This window comes from Fragaria vesca, linkage group LG1 (assembly GCF_000184155.1).
Source record: "Fragaria vesca subsp. vesca linkage group LG1, FraVesHawaii_1.0, whole genome shotgun sequence".
Taxonomy (NCBI): Eukaryota; Viridiplantae; Streptophyta; class Magnoliopsida; order Rosales; family Rosaceae; genus Fragaria; species Fragaria vesca.
The window spans coordinates 19,248,942-19,255,247 of NC_020491.1; the positions used below are offsets into that span (position 1 = coordinate 19,248,942).

General features: G+C 36.7%; 1 non-coding gene across 2 annotated transcripts; it reads left to right on the plus strand.

The window, feature by feature from the left end:
* The first annotated feature begins 232 nt into the window (after nt 1–232).
* Nucleotides 233–1,091, plus strand: LOC101313928. Of its 2 annotated transcripts, none has more exons than XR_183779.1 (2): nt 233–857; nt 1,023–1,091. It is a non-coding gene; the product is annotated as an uncharacterized LOC101313928 (transcript). The 2 variants fall into 2 exon arrangements; XR_183780.1 differs by having other exon boundaries at nt 983–1,047.
* The last annotated feature ends 5,215 nt before the right edge of the window (nt 1,092–6,306 follow it).

Here is a 6,306-nt window from a genome sequence, read left to right on the forward strand (position 1 = left end):
CGATTTGTCATTGTGAATCTAACCTTGTCGTCCCGTCTTTAATGATATTCTGAGGCAAGCAATCTTCTGCTAGTCCGTGTACACTCTCCAAGTTGTGACACATGGGTTCTTCTACTTTTTCTGGTTCTGTATGCCTAACTTTAATTGCTTCCAGTGCTTCTAGATTAGTTGCTTGCCTGTTTTTGTGTGTGTGGCGTTGTTGGGGAATGAAGGGTACAAGCTACAATCTGATGGTACAAGCTACAATCTGATGGTACAATTCAAGCTACAATCTCTCGGGTTGTATGGAATACTGTCATTACTTTGGTTCTGATGGTACAGTTTTCATAGAAGTCAAAAGAAAAAAGATCCTTCTTTATTGCATCTCAGTCACATGATTTACATTCGTAGAGCTTGAATTGGCAGTTTCAGTAGATGAAAAGAAATCCTTTGGAAATGATATTATGTTACTCTCTTTTGTTTTGCCCAACTGTTAAAGAATACTAACAAATGGTCTTATTGCTTCTCTGTGTTTCTTTATATGTTTTGCCTCAGGTACAGGCCGCTGTTGCTGCAACAGACCAGCGAAAATGGTGGGAAAGAAGTGTTTCTATAAGTGCTTTTGGTCAAGCTGGAGATAAATTAGTTTGTGGTAGAATTCTACCCAAGTCAGTGTCTCTGGAGTTTGGGCAATGGAGTAACTCTATGCATTAGTGATTTTGTTTGGAAGGCCTTGGGCTTTTATGCCAAAAGTTGTGGATGCTTCTTTCACAATGATCAGGATTTGGCAATGCCATGGTAGACGTGAAGAGAGAGTTGGACCAATTTGATGATTCGGTCATATCGACAGCCTAATTTTTAAAAATGCTAGATGCAAGGTAAAGGACTTGGTGCTATTTGCTTTTTCATCGTCTGTTATCCCTTTATTTTCCGGAAATTTTCATACCAGATGGTCGATATTTGTTCTTATTTTGGATTATTTGGTTATACACGTGTTTTTCAGTGATTTCAAGAAACTGATGTCATTAAATCTGCTACTGAAGCTTTCAAGTGGCCAGACTGAAGAAGCATAGTGTAGAGAGAAGTTGTAGTCGCTCTTCCCTAAAATCCTGAAGAAAGATTGAGGTTAAATCTCATTGTTTGCACACCAGGCGATTGCAAAGGATATGATCGAGATACATTCAAATGTTAATGGTCTGGGACATATTGCCTCTGGAGGATATCCCAAATTAAGTTGGAATATGGCCTGCTGGTATCTTATCTCTCTCTTTCTACATTTTGCATAAGTTCTTTAGATATCAGAGCTGTCAACATATTGGTTCTCTAGGGTTTCGTTTCAGTGAATTGTTAAATCGGTGCCCAGCTAGAGAATTTGGGAATTGGGTCTAATTAGAAGACCTTACTATTGTTGCCAGATTTATCATTCTGTGATATATAATTGATAGTTTGATTCAAAGCATTACTGATCTTTGAAGCCGGGAAATAAAATTTGGGATCTTCAGTTTTGTTTAGATTGGTAGATAATAACCAAAGTCTGCTGTGATTATGTGCTGGGTATAAGTAGATATGAACTTGAAAATGATGGGATTGGTTCTTGTTTGTTTCTAATAATTGTGTATGTATAGGCGTCAAAGCTGTAGAGTTTTGTATAATAAAAGGGTAGAAATGCCACAATTTTATTTGTTTGTTGATCAAATCAACTGCTAGACTTCTTGATGAACCTAACTAGTATGATAATCAAAACAAATCATCGTACTATAGTTTGTATCATGTCTATATATGTCTATGTAGTATGTATAAACTGATCACACACACAGTGGATCAAGTTGCAGACTTCATAATTTCTATAGATGAAGTTTTAAGTGGGCGAGCCATTGCGTAATAGTTTCATAAGCTTGACTTGGAATCAGGACACTCTTTGGGATCTTAGTTGCGAGCTAGCATATTTCACTTGTTGTAGTCACATTCATCTTTTGCAATACTACGAGTACCTCTGTCACATACATTTACATTTGTTGTTTGAAATTATAAAACTGGACTGAGCATTTGCTGAAAATTTGTCACTTATGTGACTATATGTTTATATTTACCAAGAGGAGTTTTTGGTGAATATGCAAAATGATTGTCAAACTGAGTTTTAGTCTTGAACAAATAAAACATTCAGTATGAAGGCTATAGTTTCAGAAAAGCATGTTGAACTATTGTCTGATCATAATCATGTCAAAACAAATCCTTGTGAATGTTCTTGTGACTGCAGTTTCAAGGTTTGGTTGGAAAAGGAAACGTATTTTTCTTCAAGATATGATGAAGGGATATCCGCCTCAATTATGGGGTAGGGCAGTAGGGCTTTCTCTCTGTCTTTTTCTCTGTGACTGGTTATTGTTAGGGTTTTTATAATATTATGGAGTGAAGATGGGCATTGGGTATTGGTCAGTGGGTGCTTTGCTAATTAAGGGGAGACGGTCCTTTACTTTTAGTATCTGCCAAACGCAATGCTAATACAGCTGCATACCTTACGGCTGTCAACTCTAGAAATCTTACGTAAGAGTCCTTTTACTTTTCTGCACCCCCTTTCTCCATACTCTGCTATTGCAGTTGATTTAGCTCATATATAATTTTTTTTTTGTTCTTAATAAAGTCTGACAGTTCAATTCAAAAGAAAAAACAATGTTGAATGTGATTTGACTCGCATTATGGATACATATGCTTTGTGATTGGCACAGAGAAATAAAGAGATGAGTAAATGTCATTAGACTTTCGCCTTAACAAAACTTTACATAGAAATTTTGTTGACAAAACAGAAAGAACGAATGCAACAACGAGAGGCCGAGAGGGGAAACTTACGTTACACTCGTTTCCCACATACATCGCCTCACTAGCTAGCTTTACTTATCCAATTGTTTAAATATGGTGAATTGTATTTATCCAATTGTTCGCCTCGACAAAACTTAGATCCCACACCAAATCACCAATGTATCAAAAAACAAAACAAAATGAACAAATCCCACTGTGGCAACACTTATTCCCACATACATCACCTCACTATAGCTACTAAGTAAAGCAGTTGGTTTTATACAAAAAAAAAAAAAAAAAGCAGTTGGTTAAATATGGTGATAATGGTCCGCGGTCGATCCATAAGCCCTTTCCTCAGGGAGGAAAGGAGGAGAATGGAGTTGACGCAGGTGGTGAAGTGTGGGAAGGAGACGGCGGCGTTGGAGCAGACGACGGGGTAGTCGAGAGATGAGGAGGAGGTGGAGTCTGGGACGGAGATGGCGGCGTTGGAGCAGACGACCGAGTCCAGAGAGCAGACAACGGAGTCCAGAGATGAGGAGGAGGTGGAGTCTGGGAAGGAGACAGCGGCGTTGGAGCAGACGACGGAGTCGAGAGATGAGGAGGAGGTGGAGTATGGGAAGGAGACGGCAGCGTTGGAGCAGACGACGGAGTCGAGAGATGAGGAGGAGGTGGAGTCTGGGAAGGAGACGGCGGCGTTGGAGCAGACGACGGAGGCGGCGGCGGCGGAAGAGATGGAGATATGGCTGTTGGCACCGGTGAAGGTGTAGGGATGAGAGTGATGAAGACTTGGAAGTGTACATGGGTGGAGGTGAAAGGAATGGGGACGGTGGTGAACTGGACTAACGCGGAGGAGTAAGGAGTGAAGGACATGGTGGTCGTCGAGATCTGCGGAGGCAAAACGAGCGCCGCCACAACCACAAAGAGCGCCACCAAAGCGCGTGCAGGAAAAGCCATAACACTCAACTTTGTTCTTTTGGTTTCTTCAAGGAGTATTAGAAATATTGCTGAGAAAGGCTTGTAATGACTCCCTTGTAATGACTCCTATTTATAGGGCAATCAGATTTTAGAAGAAGAAACAAAAAAGTTGGAGTTGGTACGGAGAGCAATCTGAAGAAGGAACAAAAAAGTTGGAGTTGGTACGTAGTTCGGTAGTTCAGTCTGGTCAAATGTGAGCTAGAACTAGCTAGGACACCATGCACTAGGAATCTGAACTACCTTGTACATGATCACTGGCCAAGGTAGTCTAGGACCAAGTCGTACCATTTCTATATAATTATGGTTATCAAGAATGATTATAGAGGAAAGGTCCTGTCTGAATGATTATAGAGGAAAGGTCCCCTTGTTGTCTGAATGATTATAGAGGAAATTAAGGTCCTCTTATTGTCTGAACGATTATAGGGAGGAAAGGTGCTCTTGTTGTATGAACTTATGAAGACTTACACGAGTGGACATGGCTGTAATGGATAGTTTCCAAAACCAATACAATAAAAACAAAACTTTAAGTTGAGTATTACCGAGAAATATTACTTAAATCATATGAAAATTTTGATAGTTCAAAAAAAAAGAAATCTTAATGGATATATCAAGATAATATCGAATATTGATGAAAATTTTACTAAATTTTATCTAAAAGTTGTATATTCGACCAAAAATAGACTAAATATAAAATATCGGAAAGATATGAAAATTACTATCGGTAATTGTAATAAATGGAAATTTCGAGAAAATATCGAGGATATTTTGGATATTTTACTCTTGACCTAAACAGTAAATACAACATACATTATTACTTAATTTCCAACCATATGTTATACGACGAAATGTTTTTGTCATGACTTATATATGATAAAGTCTGAACATAACGTTTGTATTTGTATTAGACGTGCAAAAACATTTCAGTACATGATCGATTATGTTTGATCACTGTATTCAATATATTGGTGTGTACCTCTTGTTTTAGGTTCGATAGTCAGCTAAAAGGGTTGAGGTTTAAACAAAAGTTCTAGAAACATGCAAGTACTCAATCACGACACACCTAGTTAAGAAACAACGTTGTTAGCATTAAGCTAGCTTGGCGGTGCTCAAGCCTCAAAAACAACCATACATATGCTATTATTTTTCTTTTGTAAATGTATTTTATCTTTTGTGAAACCACTACATCCATCTCCCGTAACTTTGTCCTTCTAGTCTTCTTGTACATATTAATTTGGAAGGAAACTTTCACTTGATTAAATGTTGGAAGAAACGATTAATTAGTTGATTGCTACTGATTCTAGTGTATGTTTGTAGGGTTAATATGGGGTTTTTGTGTAATATGCGTGCTATGTTTTCAATGATTTTATTTTGTCATTCAGTCATTGGCTCATTGCAGCTTAGTCGTTAAGCGGTTGTATATTAACTTCATAAACTATGTGGAATTAGGAGCAATTGCGAAGTTAGACTTGGAAATATAGTGCGAATATGGGACTTTGTATAGTTAGATTGATTTATAGGGTCCGACCTGATATTTGGAGACCCCCAATGAGTTTGAAAAATGATGCCCACACTCTTTCCTTTCCGGATCAATACACTCCTCGCATTTTCTACATAGAAAATGTGAGGAGTGTATACACACTGGGCTTTCGTCTTGGTTTTCTCATTGTAATAATATCCTGGCAAACACAACATATCCAAAACAACCCAAAAGAAAATGTAACATTTCGTAGTCATTCATTATATGGTAAGTCCTCAAATCATAGGTTTTAAAACTCACTGACGCATTCATTGAACACATAAAGTGCAATATAAAGCAATAAGAAAATGAGTGTGACCATTAGGACCTCCAAATTTGCTCACTTGACGTCACTCTGTGGTGAATTATCAAATGACATATATATCCTCTTACATAATGACTATTAAGGACAACAATTATATAAAAAGAAATATTACATTTATTCTCTCTAGACTTTCCAATTTAATAATAATACATTGCATTTTATTAATTTCCTTATTGATATTCATTTTCTAATTTTACTAATTAAATACTTATTAGAGCATATATATATATATATATATATATATATATATTAAAAAAGTGTGATCTATTAATTAAAACCTGAAATAATAGAAAATGTCCATTTAGTATTAACTCTAAAGGCTTAGAGGAATTTAGCAAACTCTCTATTTTAGCTTTTAGCTATTTTAGATAGCATGTTTAGCTTTTTTTTGACATTTTCGTAGCTCCAGCTGACTGGCCAAAATTTCACTATTATGACTTTTAGCTATCTCGGTAGCTAAATATAGAGTGCGAGATGACTCAGATGAGACTAACTATAATTTAATACATTCCTTGTAAGATATTTTACGTGATATATAAATATATTTAAACTATTTAATCTTTATTTGAAGAATAATGTTGATGTAATGCTAGAGAGCATTGATGCAACCGCATTTCTAAAATGGCTAGCCAAAATAACATTTTAGCTAATTTGATTAAAATTTAACTCAAAAATGGCTAGCATTGCTACAGATATTTTTATTACTCATCCCAATGAA